This window comes from Lampetra planeri, chromosome 18 (assembly GCF_965212315.1).
Source record: "Lampetra planeri chromosome 18, kcLamPlan1.2.h2, whole genome shotgun sequence".
NCBI classification, from domain to species: Eukaryota; Metazoa; Chordata; class Hyperoartia; order Petromyzontiformes; family Petromyzontidae; genus Lampetra; species Lampetra planeri.
Window position 1 is genome coordinate 2,783,716 of NC_136124.1, and position 24,356 is coordinate 2,808,071.

At 41.6% G+C, this 24,356-nt stretch overlaps 1 long non-coding RNA gene across 1 annotated transcript in view; it reads right to left on the reverse strand.

Annotated features, from left to right (window-relative positions):
• The window catches only part of LOC144723491 (uncharacterized), a 34,437-nt gene extending 13,584 nt beyond the window's left edge, over positions 1 to 20,853 (reverse strand). The window contains exon 1 of the long non-coding RNA XR_013586196.1: positions 20,507 to 20,853. This is a non-coding gene — a long non-coding RNA (uncharacterized LOC144723491). The remainder of the gene's footprint in view (positions 1 to 20,506) is intronic.
• Positions 20,854 to 24,356: the final 3,503 nt, after the last annotated feature.

Genomic DNA, 24,356 nt, shown 5'->3' on the forward strand with positions numbered 1-24,356 from the left:
TTTGCATTTATGACATTTGTCAGCACGGAAGACTCAGAGTGAATGTGATCCTGGCAGGATTCCTAAAACGAGTAATCAAATACGCAGCATTTTCAAAATGGGCTTCTTCTTCTACAGCGCAAGCACGAGAAAAAAATAACTTCACAATAAATTACAATTTTTTTCGTATAGAAATTGGTATATTGATTTGATTTTGGAACTATAAGTGCCCGGGAAAAGAAAAAAAAAGAAAAAATCGTATATATAAAAATTGGGATGATACTTTTGCAGAAATACTGTGATTTGTCTAAAATTCACGTGTAAACAAAAGCTTCCGTATTGCCACGACAACTTTGCATTGGGCAACACGCAATTTAGCCATTACTCAGAAAAGCACAACATTTTACCTTCTCTCATCACGTCCATCCCTTTCTTTCCCTCTTCCCCTCCCGCAAAATCCCCGCCGCACAGCTCAAACTCCAACTAAAAACGCAACCGCAGAGCTTGCCCTCTAGATTTAAATTAAACGCTATTTCAAACCAATCGATTTGCTCCAAAGGTGACCGAAGCCATCAAGGTATGTGGAGGAGGAGCCTCGTTTGTTTGAGAGAAAAAAAAATGATTTATGAAGTCCTAAGTGGGAAGACAGGTTTGCAAGCAACCAGGGAGATGTGACAATTGACTATTGAGTGTTGCATTCCTCGGGTAACGTATTGGCCTCTCGCTTTGCTATGATCCTCAGCAAGCCATTCGAATTGAACACAAAGTTGTATTAAGGGCTCCATTCTTTGGCGCGATCAATATTGGGTGGAGCATCAGTCAGCGATGGGTGCACGCTTGTGACTGATGCTTTGCTCAATTTAAAGGAACAATTAAAGTGGACCGAGCACTTATTCTGCCTCTGACATAAATTGCTGCGTTCATGTCGGCTGAAACGTAGATGTAAATTTTCTGGAATCACTGGAATATATATTAATCAAAGCGCACAGCAGCAATTTCCCCCAAAAATGTAAACATTCTTGGCGGGCGTTTTTCTTGGCTTCTTTCGAATCGCTGCTCAAGCGATCAACAAGGATTTTTCTTGAAATCTGATGGTGGAACGTTATATATTTGACATTTTGTAATAACATGCTACACGGGCTAAATTACGTACCTTTCTGCTCCTCATTTTCAATTCTGCCACAGACAGAACAAATGAGAACTTGCTCATAACCTTTCGCAGTTTAGGGTTTAAAATGTTTTAACGGGCTTCATTATCCACTCCGACACAAAAAACATAAATTGTGCTGAGCGCACTATAAAAAAACCCATTGTATTCTATCAACCTTGTAGATCTCGTATGCAACCATTTTAAAACTCTGAAAATGTGTATGAAAACGTTCTAGTTTTCTCTTATAAAACACACATGCAGAAGCGAAATGTAATTATGCACCATTTAGACACGTAGGATAGGGTGTTGAGGTTCACATTCTGCACTATTCACCAGAGTTCAGAGTTCAATCCCCGGCCACAGCTATCATCAGTGGCAAATGATATAAGAACCGATCCTGGCCATCAACCGTTTGCCAAACCACAATAGCCAACATGATACTCCTTGTACCAGTTGAAAGGGTAAAAACCTATTACTATATTTTGCCACTGGTAAAGGAGATCTCAGTGTAAATGCTTACCCCGAGCTCTCAATACTCTGATAGTGCGCTGTCTTTGAGTTGTACGCCTTTTGGCGTCATCTGGTCCAACACCAATGGAGACTAGGCTCTAAGAAAAGCTGTCTCGGGTGTGGACCAATCAACTTCAAGGACAGTGCATATCATTATCATCATCAGAGTTGTTCCTTTTTGTTTGCATTTTGACTGCTTGTGTTGTGGTTATTGCACACATGATGCCTTGTATAAAGGTGTCAGTTTTTGTACCAGTTGAAAGGGTAAAAGCCTATTACTATGATACACCTTGGTTTTTTCGGCCAACATGATGTCAATATTTATGATCAACACGAATTGGGAAAGTTTTCACCCAGTAATACATTTTACAAAGGGCTGTAATGTATTATTATTGTGCATACCAATATATCTGGAAGTTATGTGAACAGCCAGAAAAAATTAAGCAATGCAGAGGATTGGTGGCAAGTGGCATTGTCCGTGATGACATATTATTCTATGAATATGTAATTCGCCAAGTACAAAGCGCCATAATTTTTCAGGCAGTGGTGACTTGAACAAATATTGTTGCAGAACACTTATTAAGGGCATAATGTCAGAGATACAAAGGGATGATATGATTTGCACCAGGCCTCGTCACCTTCTCCTCTCTCGTAATGTAACCGATCCGGCCCCACGACGTTCTGAATTGACCAATGGGAGTGCAAGGCTTTGTGCAGATTATAGTTACACACTTCCACTCATGTATAATTAATAATAATAAGACATCTACCTACAACTGGGAATTCCTCCATATTAAAAATGGGTTATACAGCGCTTCCATGATCAACGCAATATTATCTAACGGCACATGCATACATTTAACTTCTTCCAAAAACTAAATACAATTAGAATTTATAAAGCATATAAATATGACCACATTGCATGAATAAAGGGATACGCATTTCGAGCATTTCTATGATGATGACAGCAGGGCCCATTGCAGATTCCACAAATTCACCGAGTAAGACCGTATCAACAAAAGATTCACGCATTCATGTTCGGCTTACTGCTCGGCAGCACACTACACATGGCTGTTGTTTCATCCAAAGGGTGCCTACTCCTGGAAGGGCCTGAATACTGTGCAGCAAGGCCTCTACACCACTCCCCCCCCCCCCCCCCCTCTGTGAAGGTTCTCCTAAATTTAGTAAAAGAATGAGATTGTGGCCTGGGGTATGGAGACCGAACGGATTTATTTATTTTAATTTATTTTCTCTGTGATGATCATTTTATTGTTGTTAAATTTTTCTCGTTATTTATGTATTCATCTTTTAGTTTTTTTTTATTTGCTAAGTAATGCGGTTTGTTTTTGTATTATCTGTGTAAGGTAATGGCTAATTGATGTGCAGCATTGTGGGATGCAATTGCATAAATGACGCTATATAAAATAAAATTATTATCATTATGACAGCCACAGCACATTATTCATATATGAATGCATCTTTTAAATGGTCAAAAAGTGTTCATTATAATACACAAGTTTCTGAATACTTTCTACCTCCGTCGACCGAGAAGTATTAATGGGTATACTACAATTAGTCGATCGGCAGGTGGGAGAGAGGGCGCCACAGTGGCGAGATATTAACTACCTCGCATGGTATGCAGGAGGTCTGGGGTTCGATCCCAACCCTGACGTCTGTATATTTGCAGTTTGCACGTCTCTCCCCTTGGTGGCGTGATTTTTTTTTCCTCCGGGTCCTCCGTTTTTTTCCCTCCACATTTATAATCAACATGCGTCGATTCCGCTACGAATTTCCACGTGATAAGTCACTTCGTTGGGCTTCCATTTGTGGCCAGGTCGCTTCTGAAAAAGATCTATATAGGTCAGGGGGCATTACCTGGCAAAATAAAAGTTGTAATAAGTTGTGTGGGGTGGGGACAGGTTTGGGTATTCCCATCTTCTTCCAATGTGTATCGGCCAGCATGGAAGCATTGACCCAACATCCTTTGGAGGAGGCTCACTACATATTATTTGGGTCTTTCGGTAAAGTCACATAGATAGGTTCAAAGAAAACCACCTCGACGGGGAGACCACCCAGATTGTATGGCTTACCAAAAATCCATAAAGAAGGTACACCCCTGCTTCCTATCATCTCCACCATTGACTTACCCACCTACAAACTGGCCCAATATCTGTCTGAGACCTTGCAACCATTCACTGGTAAGACCGCCTCAGCTGTGCCTAATTTAGCTCGGTTGGTATAGCTATTTAAGCACATCTCACTATCTACAGGTGATTTGCCCGTTAGTTTCGATGTAGTCTCTTTGTTTACCAAAGTTCCTGTGCCTGACACCATTGCAATCATTGAAGATTTGGTCCAACCAGGACTGAATGCTGATGTACCGACCCTGGTGAGACAATGCCTCACCATTACTTACTTCACCTGGAATGGAACTTTCTAAACAAGTTGCAAGTACCCCAATGGGTACTCCCTTATCTCTGGTTGAAGCCAATGTTTTCATAGAAAATTTTGAGACAGACGCCATCCAGGCATCCACTCTACGTCCGTCCTTGTGGAAGCGGTACGTAGATGACACGTTCGTCATCTGGCCACATGGCTGACCAGCTCTGAACTAATTCCTCAACCACATCAATTCCATACATCCAGCCATCAAGTTCATCATGGAGGTGCAAAAGGATGGCAAGCTACCATTCTTGGATGTTTTAATCGAAAATTGACCAGATGGCTCAATGGGCCATTCTGTCTACAGGAAAGCCACCCATACGGATGCCTATCTAACACCTGACTCCCACCACCATTCATCCCAGAAGAATTCCCTCATCAAAACTCTACACCATAGAGCTCGATGTATTTCCAACCTTCATCACCTAGCCAGTGAACTGGAACACGTACACCGAACTCTCAAGAAGAATGGATATTCAGACTACACAATCCGTAAAGATATCACCCCAACCGTTTGGAAAGAACCATCTGAAGACCCAATCAAAACCATCACCTTGCCATACATAGCAGGGGTCACCAAAAAGATTTCCAAAATCATGAGCAAACACAAGATCCAAGTTAGATTTAACACAGTACATAAAATTTGTGATCTGATCCCATCTGTGAAGGATGTGATCCCTGACATAAAATACCCCGGCGTCTACAAACTACGCTGTGTCTGCGGCAGTAGTTACATTGGGGAAACTAAGCGACATGTCTCGGACCGTGTTCGTGAACATAAGGCAGATCTGAAAAATGGTAGGACCAATACCTCGGCCGTGGATGATCATTGTTTTAATATGGTTGGCTCACACGAAATTGATTTCTCTAAAACGAAGGTACTTTGCAAACCGACTGGCTATCAACAAATATTTGTTCATGAAGCCATCCAAATATACAGACATAGACAATTCCAACCGAGAAGATGGGTACAAACTGAACAATCACTGGAAGGACATTATCAACCAGTTTAAGTCATAACTGGCTGTAATGTTGGCATTTCAGCACTGTCCGTTGCCCACCAGTTTTTTAACCCCCCCCCCCCCCCCCGTAACATTAACTTACCTCATTGGAACCTCATTTGGCAGTAAAAAACTATGATAATTGTTTTTTTACCCTTTTATCTGGCAACAAAACTGACACCTTTTTTTACAAGGAGTCATGTTTGCATAGACCACAATACCTGCAGCCATAATGCAAACAAAAAACATAACTCTGATAATATATGCACTGTCCTTGAAGTTGATTGGTCCACACCCGAGACAGCTTTCCTTAGAGCCTAGTCTCACATGGGTTGGACCAGATGACGCCAAAAGGCGCACAACTCAAAGACAATGCACCATCAGAGTACAAGAGCTCGGGGTAAGCATTTACACCATTGGTACCTCATTTGCCAGTCATCTGGTCCAGGTGAAGCAGGAGAGGAGCAACTTCCCATTGAGTGGAAGTTGAGCAACGTTTTGACAGGAGTCTTTGGTTGCATGTCAGACGTGTCATACCTCAGAAGCAAATCAAGGTTGAGTCAGATTATGCCTTAGATAGGAGACTGTCTAGGAATACCAGGTGTTGTAAGCTCAGGTTAGGTGGCAAGGACATGGTTTTTGGCTAGTCATCGAACTAAGACGGTCACCGCACCGCACGCGTTCTGATGTGCTTTTCGCAGCCGTCTGGAATTCCCTTCATTCTGATATCAGGAAACCACTGGAGCTATGAACTTTTAAATCTAGATTTTAATATGATTTCTCAAGAACTGTTTAGTCTTTAGTTTGTTGTCCTTCCCCACATCTCCGATTATGGTGCAAAAGAGGTTTAATGTACATACATACATGACAGCACAGTCGTGGATTCTTCAATAATATCGGTGCAGAGCTCATATGTGCGAGTTTTATCCTGGAACTCTGGTTTCCTCCCACATGCCAAACACGTTTGAATGGAATTGTTCAAACATCCCAATGCACGAGCCTCCTGCTCAAGTCGTGTTCTTCAGCTGAGCCTCCATAGGTCATTAAGAGAAATTGTAGGTTTAAAGGGGTTAGAGGTTTTTGAAAGCGATAATTCCAAACTTGTAGCTGATCTGCGATTGGATTGCGATTGAATGACTAACATTTAAAATATATTGCTTCCCAATCTTAAAATAAAATCGTGGTGTTATTTAAGCCTCATCGCCTAAAATTATTTTGCCACGTTTCCAGTATCAATTTTCAAGTGGCGGCATGTTTTCTGCAAACTTCATAACTAGCACAGCACACAATATTGCTAAGGAGGCCTCTCACTCGAGTGCTGAATTTCTAATGAAGACCTAACGGGGAATTTTAGTTACTTATGATGACTGAGCAGCACCTCTGAGACTCTTTCTTGGTTTCAAAATTTTAGCAATCACTCAGACTAAACATGTTCTCATGCATAGATAATTTGAAGGTCTCAGGCCAGTCACGATAAAGGGAATGAAATTGTTAATTTAAGTTATTTGAACAGCAATCAGAACTTGCGGATAAAAAGTAACACCCCAATGTGCCCAATGAAGAATGTTTTTAAATAGGTGTATATTACCTGCAATGACATATGGACTAGAAACGTGGACACTGACAAAGAAAATGGACCAACATTTTTAAAGGAGTGCAAAGAGGTATGGAAATGTGCATACGTGGAATTATACCGAGACAGAGCAAGGAGCTCATGGATCGGAGAACACACAAGATAAAGGGCGCCACTCTTTCGAGATGTTAACCATCTCGCCTGATATACAGGTCGTGGGTTCGATCTCAACCCTGATGCCAGTATATTTGGAGTTTGCATGTTCTCCGCGTGGTCAGATGGATTTTACTCCGGGTCCTCCGGTTTTCCCCTCTACGTTTATAAACACGCGTTTATAGTATTTGGTTGCTATACATTCCCACGTGATAAACCAATTTGTTTAGCTCTCATTTTCGGCCAGATCACTTCTTAAACAGAGCTGTATGGCTCAGTGCGCCGTACCTGGTAAAATAATACAATTGTTTAGTTAGAGACATTATATTTGACTTGAGAAATAGAAGTGGGCTTGAGCAGGACGTGCCACTGGACAGCCTTGAATGCCAGTGGTCGAGACTAATGGATGGCTTACCAGCCAAAAGGTGAAAAGCATGCCTGAGAGTACATCCACCACGTACATGAAGAGATGAAACCAGCTACCGCGAGAGAAGGAAACGGCTTGGGAGGCCTCCATCTAAGCAGTGAAAATAGCATGGCTGATGATCAAGTCCTGAGGTGATAGATATGTAACAGTGAATCAATTTGACGAAAGTCGGTTGCTGTTACTCATGATGCACGATTCGAGTTGTGCAATTAGGAATCGGCCATTAAAAAAACATACAAGTCACGTGGCAATTATATGCTCGTGTTACATTTCGGCTGGTTGAGCAAACAAACTCTACAAACGAGTTTGGAAAAAAGCTAAAAAGCAAGATGGCAAAATCTAACCAACTCGATTATCCAATGAAATCACAATCCCGAATTTTTTTAAATATATTACTCGCACTGTTCGGGGGTATGGGGAAGTGAAGAAGCAGTGGATCATCACATGCCCAGTAATTGATTGGAGGCATGTGACTCGTGCACTCATCTGCAGAGGTATGTACCTGCCATATAGTAGTTTTGTAAAAAATATCAATTGATAAGGCACTGCCAGACTTTGTTGCGATGTGCCCGTCTTAGAAAGCTCCTCTTTGAACTCACAAACCTTTACCTTCTCCGATGAAGCACAAATAGTTTGCTTTGTAGTTGCCACTGCTGAAGGCGGTGCAGCCTTTCAATTTGCTTGCTCACGTCACTGCTGGCAAAAGGGTCTACAACTTCAAGAAGTTTCTAGGAGAAGCCCTCTCGGGGGGGATATTTGGGCTTACTCTTCTGCAAGGACCAGATATCTTGGAAGAAGAGGTGGGAGAAACCGTACTTTACGCCAACACACGTGCTCTACCAATCGAGCAACTGGTATACACCCACTTAAACTACTTGCAGGACAGTGGATTAAGAAACTTGACAATTCGTCTTGGTTCTTTCGGTAAAGTCACGTAGAAGACAGACCTGTTCTTCACCTGAGGACGGCTGCTTGCGTTGTGGCCGAAACGTCGTGAGAATAATTTTATTATGTTTTATTTTTATTATTTTATTATTTCCCTTCTACGTGACTTTACCAAAAGAACCAAGAAGATGAATCCCTGCAGTCACGAAAGCTTTAAATCGAAATTTAAACTTGACAATTGTTTCAAATGACTCCTGGATTGCAAGTCCAGTGTGGTTACCATTGCCCCATGGCAGCATTCCAGGTTAAATATAGCTACGATTATTTTTAACATGGCCCAACATAACAATTAATTATATTTGATTCCTAAGTCTTGGCCTAGAAGGGATCATCAGTGCCTGCGTGTAATATACATTCTACTTGTCCTTCCCTCGAACAGTTCACAGCGACACAAACAGAGTGGTACACAAGTAAATTTAGCCCGTTAAATTTGTATTAGATCTACCATCATTTTGTTTGCTTGCCAACATGTAATAATTACAAATAAACAAATGCATATTATCTATCATGGCCCGTAGTAAGATGTACATGTCTATCACTGTACCCCATACATCGGAAAGACTGCCCTTAAAAATGGAATAGAACTACTGAACAGACCCAATGCTGAACCCTGGCCACAATCCCTTCCCACAAAATCTCCCCCCACCCCCCCCCTCCAACATTTTTTGTCACATATGGAGTGGTCACCAAAGGGTTAATCAGAGCCCACCGTGGGTCAGCTGAAGCAGAAACAGCAAAGGAGTGATGCATACACTGCAGTGCAGTTACTGTAAATTGCCGTTATAAATCACGAGCAGGAGATAGCGGCCAGCGGGCCTCTCAGTCGCTCTAGAGAAAGGAGACAGCTCTGGTATGATGGGTGGCTTCTCTCAGATAAGCGGGCAGCCACACAAAGGAACAGACAAGTGGCGCCCATTTAGCGCTATTTAGAAATAATTAAGTAGGCTAAGAGGTTGCTGCTTCGCTAAATGTCTGAAATACTGAATACAATTTAATTTGTGTGTGTGTGTGTGCACGCATGTATGATGCGTGTCAATTTGAGTGGAGTAAAGAGCCAGTTGCACAGTGTTGAGGTGAGTTGAAGGCAGTGGATAGAGTAACTGTAAATGTGTTATGTGGGCCAAGTAAAAAAAAATAGAAAGTGGTTTAATGTTTGTTTCATTTGTGCTTACTACTTGAGTTATTCAATGGACCCACTGATTAGAATTATTGGAAAACTTATTCTTTGTGTAAATCCAACTAAAATTCATATTCAACATGGGAGATAAAAAGCCAAAGAAATACATTTCGTCGTTGGTTTATAAGACTTGCATAAAAAAAAATACTTGCCATGCTTTTTTTGTGCAACATGTTTGTATTTATGCTGCCAGAATAATAATATTGGAGTCTGATGTTTTGCAATAAATGTTTTCAATGTAAAGAGTTTTATAATAGTATCACATCAAATAACGTCCGAATTACGTTCAAAATTACTTTCCCGGACATATTTTCCCATCCTAAACGCATCCAATGACACGTTGCGCTCGAGCAAAATAAATGTTTTCCAGGAATTGCTAAAACCAATTTTTTTTGTTAAACGGGTACTACATTTGTTTAGAATATTGCAGATAATAAATAACCAAAATGCATAAAGCTACACTCTATAAACGTGTGGGCATTTGTAAAATATATACACTTACATTTTTTTTTCATTTCAGTAAGAAGAGTTGTACTTAAAACATTTTAAAATGTTTTCAACTTAAAATTGAAAGACGCAAACCACTTAAAATTACTTGATGAGAAACATGCGTAGTTGCTTATGAAATCTGTGCTATACCAGAGCTATTTAATGTTCACACGGTGCAGTAAAATAGGCAAAGCTGTTTACCCGGTGTCAATATCAGGTATGGCCAATAGATTTAATTTGCATTACATGCAAAACTATCAATCATTCAGTTAAGTGTATTGAACATACCTGACACAAGCACTTTGGAAACCCGAGGCCGATTCATTTTACTACACACCTCGGAGTTTAAAAATGTAACTCCGCTTCGCTGGGGAAAACTACAAACCCTTCAGTTGAAACGACACACACACAAAAAACCAGACGATTTCTTTTTTTTTAAGTTACCAATTGGGCCAGTGTTATTGCGTAAACAATTCAAGGGTGAGCATCACCCCCACACAAAAGCTTGAGCGGCAGGTTAGAAGATGCGTAATGAAGTTATCATCTGGGTGATACGCATGCATTCCGCTTCTCTCCCTGGCACAAGTGCTCATCTAACCCTACTTATAAAGCCGGAGAGAATTAATACAATTGCCTTGCTACCATCTGGCCCCATTAATTAGGCCTCATTAATCATATCCGGAGAATGCTTCTCTGTGTGAATCCGTGTTCCTCGTGCCATTCCGCCAAGCGGGAATAGTCAAATACACAACCTGAAACCCATATGGACGAGGAAACACCCCAGACACTCTCTCTCTCTCCATCTTCTGAGATAAATATGACAGAGTCTACCTTCAGGAGGAGGCTCCCGTAAGCGTCTATTATTATCAGTGTTTTATTTCAAAGCAGTTTAGGTTTGGAATTTGTAACACATTACCATAATCTTAACTGCCACACCACATTATTGTATGCATTTACAGGCATGGGGGTTGTTTGTTAAAGGACTGCAAAAAAGCTGCCGATTAAGTTGATAAAACCGGCACTGAAAATGTCTGTGTGTGTGTGTGTATTTTTGCTACCGATTTGCTTATTTCTACTACAAATGGAAAAACATAAAATAATTCATGTAAAATATTGCACATTTTCTAAACCAGAGCACAATGCATCCAACCAGTAAAATAATAAAATTATTCGCCTAAATTCTATAAAATAGAATCAATGAAAATAGAAATATTATATTGTTTTACATCTACATAAATTCCAACACGCCATGCGGAACAAGAAAGTGTTGCATATATAACCCCTGCCAACTGTGAAACTGTATAACTGGCTCTGGCTACGAGTGTAAGATTGTATGAACAACTTTGAGCAAATTCTGTTTAACTGTTCAAGACAGTGATTTGATGGTCTGAATTATGCTTTTTTTCTCATTTCCCTAAATCAAATTTTTATTTGACAGTTGGAAATGTGGTCTTGCCTTTTTTTTGCCCTGAAAATTGAAAAGTGTAAGAAACACACATTTGTGCATTACGGGTCCAATTCCACGAGTTCGTGAAAAGTCATCGTTGGCCATTTCATTTGATTTAGGCTTTTCCAATAAGTCAATACTTGTCTGTATTAAATCATCCTACAAGGACCTGTAGGTTAACTTGGCCATAACGCAACTGGCGGCACTAACGGAAACACTTTTGAAAGATCAGAGATGCATCCGTTAATATGTAATGCAATTATACAGAGAATAAAATTAACACTTAAAAGTGGAACATAAAAAAAAATATTCACGTTTATAGTTCCTCCCATTCAATTGACTATTTTGACAGCCCAGGCAGCAAATGTGCAAGTTTTTTCTTGAACTACTTTCATAAGAATCACTGGCCCTATTCTAAGGTCCACAAAATGCATATCCAATTTGCAAAACACATTAAAGCTGCTCTGTGCCTATGACTTATAAGCTCTATTGGTCTAATGGCTTAAAATCCTTGAATGTGCTGAAGAGCACAAAAACTGCAATTGGGCATTATAAATAAAGTGCATATGCATCAAACCAAATTGTGGGCAAGGAGACGCAGATTTACTTCCAACTCTGCAAGATAAAGGCGCGCGCCTATAAATCCCCCACTGTAATCCTTACATTGTCAGCATATATCCACCACGCCGCCCCTCCGCACAACGCAAATTTCATTTATTTTCTGACCCAGCTCGCACTGCACCAAACGCAAAGTTTGTTGAGTTTTATTTCGGTCGCCGATGGGTGAGTGACAGTCGGTTTAGCGGCGCTGATTTGCCATCCCTACAGGTCTGTGCTGTCTGGACCCTCCGCTAACTATCTGTCTGACTGCCTAATAGGAACGACAGGGCCATTTTAAAGGGAAAGAATGAAGCTAGAGCCCTGGGATAATGCAAAAAGAAATAAAGAAAAAGGAATCAATGGTATTTGCATGCCAAAGCCTGATCATTCATCCTGGCATCACTTTGTAGGAATGAGCCTTAAATTATTAAATAAACATGTAGATAAATGCATAAATATAGAAAAGAAGAAAACAAGCAATTTACCAGCCTATCCCTCAAAATAATTACATTTTGAAATAAAATGCAAACCCTAAAATAAAGGAAAATAAACCCCCGTTCCTTGCCGTCACTCACATCAGCCACACAAAAACATTATGAAGTTGTGGCTGTATTTTTCTTACAGCATTAAAAGGTTGGAACTTGCAATATAGCATTGAAAGGAAATACTCAAAAATAATATTTCGGTGCTAAGTTTTTTGGAGAAACTCCAGGAGACGTTGCACAAGAATGAAATATCCTCATTCAACTGCATGGCAGAGCACAATATGCTGAAGGATTTCTGACACGCTGAACTAAACCTGCAATTAATTGTACATGCAAACATTAGTCCTGGATTATATTCATTCACACATATGTATACTTGCAAGGAGATGCTGCCATGGTGTAATTCGTGATAGTAATCACAGTGGATTTGCAATAAACGAAACTAAAAGCCACGTAGATAGGACCAAAGAAAATTACCAAAAAATAACAAAAAGCTACGACGTTTCGATCCCAACACAAGTGATTGCGACTTTACCGAAAGACCCAGACAATATGAATTCCTGCAGTCACGAAAGCTTTAAGTCAAGATGAAACTAAAAGCTTTCATTATTTTATTATCAGGTAAGGCCCTACTGAGCTACATCGCTTTTTCAGAAGCGATCTGGAAACAAGTAATTAATAGCTCAACGAAGTGGCTTACCAAATACTTCGAACACATGCTGATGCTAAATGTGGAGGGAAAAATCGGAGGACCCAGAAAAAAATCCACGTGGCCACGGGGAGAACATGCAAACTCCAAATATACAACAGGCGTCAGGGTCGGTATTGAATCCACGACCTCCTGTATACGAGGCGCGGTAGTTAACATCTCGCCACCACGGCACCCAATACAGAGGTCACCGGTTCAATTCGATATCCCAGTACAGGAGTTGAAACAATAGTGCAAGTTTCTTCAACCTCCATCAACCCAGCAGAATAAATGGGTAAACCATAGTTAGTCAATGGGATTATTCCGTGTGGTGGGGTAAAGTGTGGGTACTTCCAGCTCTTCCAGGCGTGAAACAGAAGGCGACAACACCCTCTAGGAGGGGCTCTCTGAGAGCTCCCTATAGAGCAGTGATTCTTAACCTGGAGTGCACACACCCCCTGGGCATGTGAGACGTGCCAGATATTTTTTTAGAAGGTAAATTATTGAAATACAAATTAAGCACGGACACGTAAGTACAACTAATTTGTTTCAAACTAGACTCAAAGCTTTCGTGACTGCAGGAATTACTCGTTGGTTATTTCGGTAAAGTCACGCAGAAAGAAATGTAATTAATGATGACGATTGCTTGTGTTGCAATCGAAACGTCGTATTCTATTATTATTAAATGTAATTTCTTTCTACGTGGCTTTACCGAAATAACCAAAGAGAAATTTGTTTCAAACCTATGTACTTATTTACATTGTATTTTTTTTTACTAGAACCAAATGGGTGCAAGGCTGCAGTAAAGGTTAAGAATCGCTGCTCTCGATGGTCTCCCTCTAGCAGAGGCCCTGCCACCAGCAGTAGCATGAACAAGCAATTGCTGGGCTGCATCTTTACCTCATATACCTTTCAAATGTTACATACAAGTGGTTATTCAACGTATTTTAACCATTGCAAAACAAATGCAAAGCAGGCAATTCCTTGCCTGTACACTGTACAATGGGCTTACATATGCAGCATTGTGCCTGCTTTATCGTTCTGCAGGTGTTCACTGACCCATGTAGTGTCCAAGCATCCGAGATGCACACAGTGAAATATATTACCTGTGGCCGGCGAGACGTAATAGCAGATCTACCACTTGTTCTTTTTTCACAGCCCATTACACCATGCAGGCATCAGTGGGCCTGACCATTACTTAGATGGATGGCAGCCAGGGTCCAAACCAAGCAGCCACAGTGTAATTATAAGCGCCTGTGACACAATCATAAAACCGTGGATCCAAACGACTTTCCCCCCATATTGCAAAATTGGGGTGACAATATCATGACAGATCATGGTGCCATCCGAGTGAGAAATGTGGCACAATTCATAAGAAAATAAATAGATAAATGAAGAAAGTATGGTATCACACTTTTTAAAGAGGCAAATGAATATAAAGTGTCTACCGCAAGTCGAAATATTTTACATGCTTTGGACGCTGACAAATATCTTATTGCGGGGTTGCAGATTGTCGCCAAACTCGCTGGGACCGTGTTCAGGTGTAAACAAAGTTAGTTCCCTGAAAGCAACTTTCCGGTGGCAACACGAGTTTCATTTCAAATGACTACAAATGGCATCGTGTTCGTTTTTTTCCAAGGGTGCGTATTATGTTAATTTCAATAACATCTTTGCAGCATAATCTACACCATTATGCCATAGCTTAGGCACAGCAATATTTTTGGGTCAGCCATTTATGTTGTGTTATTTTGATACGTAAGAATTCAGTGCTAAGGTCTATCATGCAATGCACTCTGTACAGGTGACCCCCAACGCAATGTCAAATTGCTTCTGAAGGCATTCAAGTCTTAAGGAAGTTGTTTTACAATGATTGCTCGAGGGCTGCATAACGGATGATCTTCATTTGACTTTGATGATTTCACAAATGAATGAAATTAATCAGGAAAACAATGTGTGTTTGCAAGAATTATTAAAATGAATGCGTTAGCCCGAGTGTGTGAATAATGGTGTGACTGACTGTGAAATGATGGATGTAGCCGAACTCTCCTCAGCCCATGCCACCCATCAATTTTACAAGCTACACAAGTTTTTTTTTCAGCTGCTGCCAAAGCTTTTTAATTCAACGTCGTTAAAACCTCCAGTGGTAATAAAATCATGCTGCCAAATGGATTTGCAAAAAACGACGCACATTACAAAGCGGTGTATGATTTCCAAGCCCACTCGGACCAAACTCTGGGCAAATTATAGCGTGTAATAATAATAATAACGCTGGAAAGTGACATGTCCAATTATTTGATTGCACCGGTGATTAACGCAGGACTTAATACATTCATGTGCTCTTGCAACTCTTCCCAACTGCCATGGCAAAAAAAAAATCCCCCCACATTTTCATCAACATTCTAATTTGTGAAACAGTTTAAAATACGGTTATGCTGTTTGAGTGATGTGAAAAAATGTGGCACCATTCTGCCTGGGTGACAGGGAAATCCACGGTGCTGATCGCTGCCTTGGCATAGCCATGTAATCCCCTCCTCTGCCCCATGTTTATTCGTGGAAGACTGAAGCAAGTAAATAAATAAATATGCCCATTTAAGGCCTTCCTCAATCAAGAGAATCGATTGAAGCTCAATCTAGGTTTCATCTCAAGGGACAGAGCGCAAAATATCCCTATAAAACCCGGCACACTCCCGCAATGTCCTTCTCATTAATAACTCACACCTGTGCTGGGAAAGGCTGCACAGGTGTGGGGCAGGTATTAATTATAAAATATGACACTTTTTACGGGAACGTTTGCTACCGTTTGGTGAGCCAGTTTGACAAACTCGCATCACACAATTCAAACAAAAAAATGCAACTGCATTAATTGATGTGCTTAATAAAAAACACTCCACTCACAAAGTTGGCCCTTTTGAAGTGGAAATGAGAAATTAGTCAGCGCGTGGCCCTGCAGGGCACAGGATTGGTAATAACTTTTTAGGCATTGCTATAGTGAATTTCAATTTGACTCTCAGCTCCTAAGATCAATCAACCGCGCAATCACTCAATCAGGCTAAGCAACCTCGCACAATGAATGTTTCCGGGTATGATCAAGTGATGGCAGAAACTCCAGTTATAAAGATATATAGTCATTGTTATGAGTCACATTTTAGAGGAGGCAAGCAAGGGACCTCCACAGTAGTAAACAACTCAAAACAAGGGTGAAACAAAGTGTAACTGCAAGATGCCAATTGTGTGGTTTCATATTTGTTCGTCTTACAAGGTATTGAACTCCACATTGTGTGCTGTGGGCTACCAATAACAACCACAAGCAGCCGCTTATTGAGCTGCAGAGCAGCACACGGAGCTGTACACGCGTTGTTTTATTTGCTGGTTTTCTTGTTGACGTAATATTATAGTTCGTTTCAATCTCTTGGTGTTGTAGTTTGAGTCATCGGTTCAAACATGACCTTTGGTGCTTGTGTTTTAGAATCAACCGTTACAATGATTATTAACTTACAATATATAACCACATGATGTAGCTTTATATATTTGTCCAGGCTTTTATTTATTATGCACTACTTAAAAGCCTACTAATTTGAAACTAACAACACGTTGTGTTAGCAAGAGTTATTACAAAGTCTTACATCTGGTGAAAAACAACCGAGTTTGTCCTCAGAATTTATAACGTCTCATAAACTGGAAATTATTTTGCGGATCACATAACTGATAGGCAATGAGATGTATTGACGCACAAGCTAAAAAAGTTTCCCTCGTTACTTGAACCAAAAGTAGTCTCACACATCATGTGGCATCAGTTTCATCCTGATGAGGCATATGATCTATTAAGGTCTCTCTACACGTCATCACCAGCCCTCATGGTCGTGCGATGCCACAATCCATGTAGCTCCTGCACTTGAACCGCTCGCATTGATCCATCTCCAGGGTGGTTGACCTCTTGGGTGTGTTCACTCCTTTGAGTGTCATTCTGTTACCAGTCTCGTCCATCAGCTATAATATCCCTGAGGGGTGCCGTGGTGGCGAGGTGTTTAGTACTTCGCCTGGTATACAGGAGGTCGTGAGTTCGATGCCGACCCTGACACCTACTGCAAATTCGGAGTTTGCATGTTTTCCCCGTGGTCGCGTGGATTTTTCTCCAGGTCCTCCAGTTTTTCCCCTCCACATTTAAAGTGTTTGGCTGCTATACATTTCTACAAGCCACTTCGTTTAGCCATCATTTGTGGCCAGGTCGCTCCGAAAAAACAGCTATAACAGCTATAACAGCTCTATGGGCCTTACCTGGTAAAATAAAAAAAAAGTTTAATAGTTTAGGTTAAATAGTTTAGAGCGATGTTTGCAGCCCAGGCCCACTTACATTTCCTAACTACAACAAGTGCCTCTGAAGATCGTGTACAGCAATAGTAGACAAATTACACGTTTTTATTGTCAGGAAACGATGTGATGTATCATATTTCCATTTGTTTACTGGTTCCTCTTCCTGTCTTTCGTTGCAATTCTAAGAAGGCATCTCCGCAACCTTCTTTGAGTTCTTTTAAGCTTTTCTTCAATGTTCTTTGTCAGAGCCCATGGCTTTGATGTGTCGAGGCAGGTAGCACACACTTCCTTATTTGCATTTTGTATGTTGCTTTTCATTCATCATTTCATTTTTCAAAAAACACCACACCTCGCTCTCACTCGGCTGTATTTCACAAGTTTCATGTTGAACCACCTCCCATCATGTCTAGACCCACACACAGCTGCAGATTTTCCAGTTGTGTCCCTCTAACCATTTTATAAATTCACCCTTCTTAAAAGAAAACATCTTAAGCAAATTTGTGCATTTAAAGTACATCGTGAATAACACCTTGAATGCTAAATCGTTTCACAAACGATGCGATATGGTACTGCGCAATAAAATTAAGTTTATAAAACTGCACCGCAAACATAAACAGCCAGTGAAAGCGCGCACATTGCACGCCAGAACAATGGAACTTTGTGCAGAGTGTGACACATGAAGGATGAACACCGTTGTAGGAACAAAGTGCTGCTTGCATATTTATCTTGTGCCTTCAAAAGCAAGTACACACTGCTCGCTTACTTGCAGCGCAATACATTATGGGAAGGGGGAGGGGGGGGGAATGTCCTCGGCCTTTTTTTTTACAGCCGAGTTGCCAGTGCATCCCATAAATGAATCAGCTTGCGTGACTCCTTCACCTGTCCTTTTGCGGGATACCGTGCCAGCTAGTCATTTCGGTAAGTGTTTGCAGTGTTACCGCAGCCCACCACCTTGGCGTCCCGTAGCTGCTATTAACATGTCGGTCCAATCACGGCTGGCCGTGTGCAAGGCTCAACGCTCTCATTAGCACAGGCAACGGGGGGGGAAGGGGGGGGCGGAGGAGGAGGGGGCGCATAGGGGTGGTGTAGAGGGAGAAGTGGGCTTTTGTGGACTGGGGCAAGGCAAGAGACCCCACTCCGAGAGGCGTCTCTCCCAATTTATCAAGCTGTCAGGCAGATGGCCCCAGCCCCGCACGCGCCCAATCCCTGGAATTGGCCTGCACACCGCCGTTCCAGTGTTAATGAGCATGAAGATGAACAACTGGCCCATTAGCAGACTCTGCTGCGTGCGTTAGCTACCGGCTAGATTTAACAAGCTTCCCTAGCAGGCAGTGTGAACTAAAATATCAACTGTTTAATCTACTGGTTGATTCTGTGCTTTTTTTTAGGGGGGGGGGTCTTACTTCCTATGGTCACTCCCACCATTTCTGATTACACAAACCACACACACGGCGTGTGTTCGCACGGACTTTTCTTTTTTTTTAAAGCAAGATTTGACAAAAAACAAACTTCAGTGCCTCCTCAACAGCCGAATTGTAACAGTACTATGGTTGTATTTTGCACGGCACAACAAAGCAACTGCACCATGATTTAGTGGCTTACAAACTGCCATGTGTGTCACATTAAAGATTCAATTCGTAATACACCTGTAAAAATTCAGGCTTAGGGCGGATCGGTGGCGCAGTGGTTCGCGCACTTGCGCAAACAACCCCGCACGACTTGAGTTCAACTCCCTGCTACTGCTAACATTAGTGGCGAGTGAGAGATCTGATCCGGTACTCGGCACCCCCCCGCCCTCCCACCAATCTTTAGCAACCCCCCCACTGTGACCAGCGTGGTGAAATATGGTCAACCTACCAGGACCGATACGGCACTGGGAGACCTTGATCCAGTCGTGATTTAACAAAGAGGCTGTAATTATTATCATAATACAATCCGTGGAAATGCAACCTCTTGCCTGGCAAGACCAGCGGGAGCTAAATGGGAAACGGTGACAAAAAATGTCATTACAGTATGACGTGTTGAAATTACTATTATTATGATTCTCTTTTTTTAATGAAGACTGCTGTTGTTACTTAAATGAGACTATCAGACGTTATGGTTTAAGCTAGCAAAGTCCCGGTTTCGGAAAAGGTTGTCCTGGTGCCTCGAAGCTTTTGTGAAAACGAGGATTGTCCCCGGTTTCAAAATGTTCTAAATCTGCGTTTCTGTTTCTCTCCACATCTGTTTATTTGTGTCATGATGCATGCCTTGTCCTCGTCTCCGTCTTGCTGCCCGTATTCTGTCTTTCTCTTCCTCGTCCCCATTTCTTTGTCTTACTCCAAATATCTATCTCACTCTGCGTATCTGCAATATCTGTGTCTCCGTAACTTTGTTTCCGCATCTTATCTCCGTTGTTTCGTTGTTTCATTCTCTTCTTCCGGTCTTCACAAGGCCCCACTCAGAGATGCGTCGGCTGTCTCCTGGCCTCACCTCCGATTAGCACGGCTGGCTACGTACGGTGCGAAAGAAGTTCAAAGTTCAACATAACTTCCTTTTGAGCCGAAATTGCCGACAAAAAAAACTCATCACGTGCTGCTGTATAGCATTGTTAGGAAGACAACGTTTTTGAAAAATAATTATTACTATTATGTGGAGAAAAATATGGAACCCTTCGTAGATATAGTTTTGGAACAACCCTAACACTAAACCCTCTTGCTAACTATATCCAAACCACCTTCCATGACTTGTAATCTAAAGCCTATGCATTTTGTTCGCTCCAAAGCATCCGATATAAAATAGAATTCGTCTTCTCTGCAAACACTTACTTTTGTTTGTGCCACCAGGTTTCTTGAAACACATTGGCAAGTAGAACCGTTGTGTTGTTGCAAGGGGTGTTATTCAAAACGTGCCTCATCATCTGGAGAACAAATCCGAATGAAACGTGTCACGGTGACCTTGTTTGGCTTGGGATCTTTCACGTACGCGTCAGGTCTGATCAGCTCGTAATTTTTGCCAGAACAATTCGGAACGCTGTTCCCGGAATTATTTTGGCCACACCACAAGCATCCATCGCGCCTTAATTGCCCATTAATACCTGTTCACGGGCGTATAGGAATATATATGTATCAGATTATGCATTATGCGTACCTTGTACTTCCGCGGTAGTAGTAGTAGTGCCTTACGCCGATAATCTCCTCTCCCAGCCAGTCTTGGGCAGTGTTCCGAAAAATGTCGAGACTTTATGCCTCTGGGTCTTAACTCTAACGTTGATTTAAATATCCCAGGTGTATCCCAGGTTTATCCCAGGTTTACCCCAGGACGCACATGGGCCAACGAAGGGCTCGATTTCCGGCTGTGTTTTCTCCAATAAAAAAAAGAAAGTTACTGATTCTATTCCTATTAAGGACATGCTAATTAACGTTCACGTGAAATGCTTCCAGATTCAACATTTAACTTAAGCGCATGCTGTTAATCTGACACCACGCGGTTAGGGTAACACGTGTCCGTGTACAGTGACGCAATGATATTTATTGGCTGCCTCGGACAAACCGGTTCCTCTGTGACAGCGATCCGCACTTTCACCAACCTGCAGTCATTCACTGAATCGGTGTTCATACAACTGATGCTGCGGTTGGAGCGGTGGCGAAGTGGTTTAGGACACTGCACTCTTGAGTCTGATTACCTGAAATCAATCCCTGGCCACAGCTAACCCACCAAACTCCCTTTTCACCCACCGGCATTGATTGACACCATGTTGGTGAAGTATTGTGAAACAACCTTCGTAGACCTTCCATCCAGCAGTGAATTAACAAAGGGATGTTAAGTTGTGTACAGCTGATGTACACGCACAGGGCGGCTAGGAACGTGAGCTCATACACCACGAATCGTGTCGCGGCACCCCGACCTTTCATTAGACCCGAGTGAGTGTTCGATATTGCATGGAATGAATGAGTTGTGTTTATGTCGGTGGGATTGCAGTCGTCTTAAATGTACCGACGATCACAAATTGGCTCGAGAAGGCACAACATCCACCGGGGTAAGTGAATGTATGCTGAACTTCTTTCTCACCGTACGTGGCCAAGGTGCAGGAAGTGGGTTAAAGGGATGATCGTCATATTGCGGCTCCACATGAACAGCATTTGTATCGTATACAACACTTGTTCATGGGTTATAGGCCACACGGTAGATATATGCCACATTTTTTTAACATTTTTTTTTTAAATATTCAAGCATTTTAGCATAAAACCACTGCGTAGCCTAACTTCACCAACACCACACCGACCAGCGTGGATACGTTGGTCAAAGACAAAGAGTCCCCCGATAGCAGTGGTTTTTAACCTTTACTCCAGCCTAGAAACCGCTTTGGTTTTCAATCATTAAAAAAAATGTGTAATGTTAACAAATACATCGGTTTGATGAAACAAAGTCGTTGTACTTACGCGACCGTGTTTGTGTTTCGATTATTTACCTTCTAAACAAATGTGGCATGTCTCGCACCCCTAGAGAGGGCATCTCGCACCCCCAGCAGGTGCGTGCACCCCAGGGTATCAAAACCACTGCCCTGTCGCCTTGCGGCAAGCTTTGTTAGTGAGAGGTCGCGTAGTTGTTAGCGGACTGCGCTACGGACCCTTCAACCTGAGTTGGATTCCCACTCACGGCCAACATCGGTGACGGATATCTGAATTTTCCTGGGCCTCCCCAAGGCCGACTCAGCATTAGATGAGTACCTTGTGCATGTATCGTGCGCCTTTTGGCGTCATCTGGTCGAACACCATCTGAGACTAGGCTCTAAAGAAAGCTGTCTCTCGTGTGGACCAACCAGTTTCAAAGACAATGCATAAATTATCAGAGTATTGATTTTTGTTTGTATTTGACTGCAAGTATTGTGGTTAATGTAAGCATGATTCCTTGCAAAAGGTGTCAGTTTTGTTGCCAGAAAAAAGGGGAAACCCCCTATTAGTATACCTTGTGCATTGTTTAAATATCACTGGGGAGACAAAGGCAGCCAGGGCACGGTGCTGGCCACCCACGCCCTCGTGTGCTGTGGTGTTGGACTTCGTAGGTGCTCATATGGTCAGAGCAACCTCCAGTGACCAACGTAACACAGGGAGACTTTCATCCTGCAGCCAATTGGCAAGTGGCTATAAAATATAATTGTAAACATTCATTATGTTTAGATACGCTTACTTATTTATTAAATCGATACATTCCCATCGATCGTGACTGTGACTGACCTCTGCAAATCCTAATGATATTCCAGAAGCGATACAAAGCTGGCGGTTTGGCCCAAATGTATCCGAGTCTATGCTGATTATTATTATTAGAAAAATCTGCAAACCCAAATGTTGCATTTTAAGATTCAAGCGATTTCAGCCCAGATGGAGCTTGATTGCTTTCACTCATTGGGCCAGGGTCAGCCTAAAGTCTACATTCTTCTCAGCCGCCCTGCTAAACACTTAACAATATAAGCTCACCATGACCAGCGAGCCAAGTAATTCGTGGAGAATGACAGTAAATCAATCAGAAAGTTACTAGGATTGCTGCTCTATTAGTGATAGAAGCGGCTGCTGGTCGCCTGAACTCGCCGCGAACGTGAATAAACAGTACAGCACAGAGTAGGCTATGGTCTGTAACCTACACGTACTGTATTCGAGTTGTAATTGTTAAAATTGCAATCAGATGATACACTATTCACTGGCTTTTCAATGTTAAGGTGCCATTTATTGCTCATTGTATTTCTACTTTTTAGTTGTTCATTACATTATGACTCCGAGTTCGTCTTGGAGGTGTGGTTTTTGCACGTGAACTTATATTTCAAGCTGTTGGTCATACGTGTGTGCTTGCCAAGCTATATTACAGGCGTTGTGTAATTCGGCGATTCTGTCTACAGGGCTCATTGTGAACTCTGGCGAGGTCTGCATCTCCGATTTGCACGGTTGGCTACTTACCGTGCGAAAGAAGCTCAAAATACATACAGCAATGCCAGTTTTACGTGTTTTTTTAACTCTTAAATCTTCTTAAATATGTTCAACTGCTCACCTCCAATTTTGTTTTCAAAATTAGAAGGCTACATTAATGTGCACATTGATGAATTTAGTATGCTGCACTTGTATAAATTTAAGCATATTGCTCCCCGTTCTCTACATTTTAAGTACAATGCCAGAAACGATAAAAGCTGATTTGATGAACGTAATCTCGTGAAAGTTATTGGATTAATTTACTTCTTTCCAACATGAGAACATAGCGCATGTGCTTTATTGCCATATAAAATAGACAACCATCAGCCCACATAAGCGATCCACAAATACCACACTGTATATTTCTTCGTCGGTCTGTTGTTGATCGCGATGAATAATTAACCCAAGCACCAGTTAACCTGTTCACTGACAAGATCGGTGGCATCCTTGAGATGTAAATAAAGCAAATGGATCATATCACAGCCTACAAGAGGATAATCTCGATGCTGAATAATTTAACACGGCCACTAGTCCAAAGAGAACAGAGGGGAGGACATGAGTCATGGCATTGCTGTGAATCACTGTGCTTGGATAAGGTCGGCTCAAAATGTACTTCCTTCCTGAAAGGAGTGGAACACTGAAACATGCAAAAAATAAAATGGTTCTATTCTCAGATAACATCTTTAATTCTCCCTGAATTTTTCAACATTTATTACATCACCAAATCAATTTTAAAGGTCTTGAAGGGCGGGTTTTAATTGAAAGTTAAATTGCTTTCTTATACTTTTTTATTTATATATGTTAAATTGAATTTTCCAGAATACAGTTTCTATAAATCTGTTAAAAAAGTGTTACACCAGGAAAAGAAGCAGTTTATATTCGTTTCAACTACATTTCCATACGTGTCGTATTGTACCGCATACATTCACCAAAAATAAAATTCTACCATGTTAAGATTGCATTGGAAACGTTTTTTCAGCAACTTAGAGCACATGTTAATGCATTATAGCAAATGTGCTAGTTTAAACGGTCATCATCAC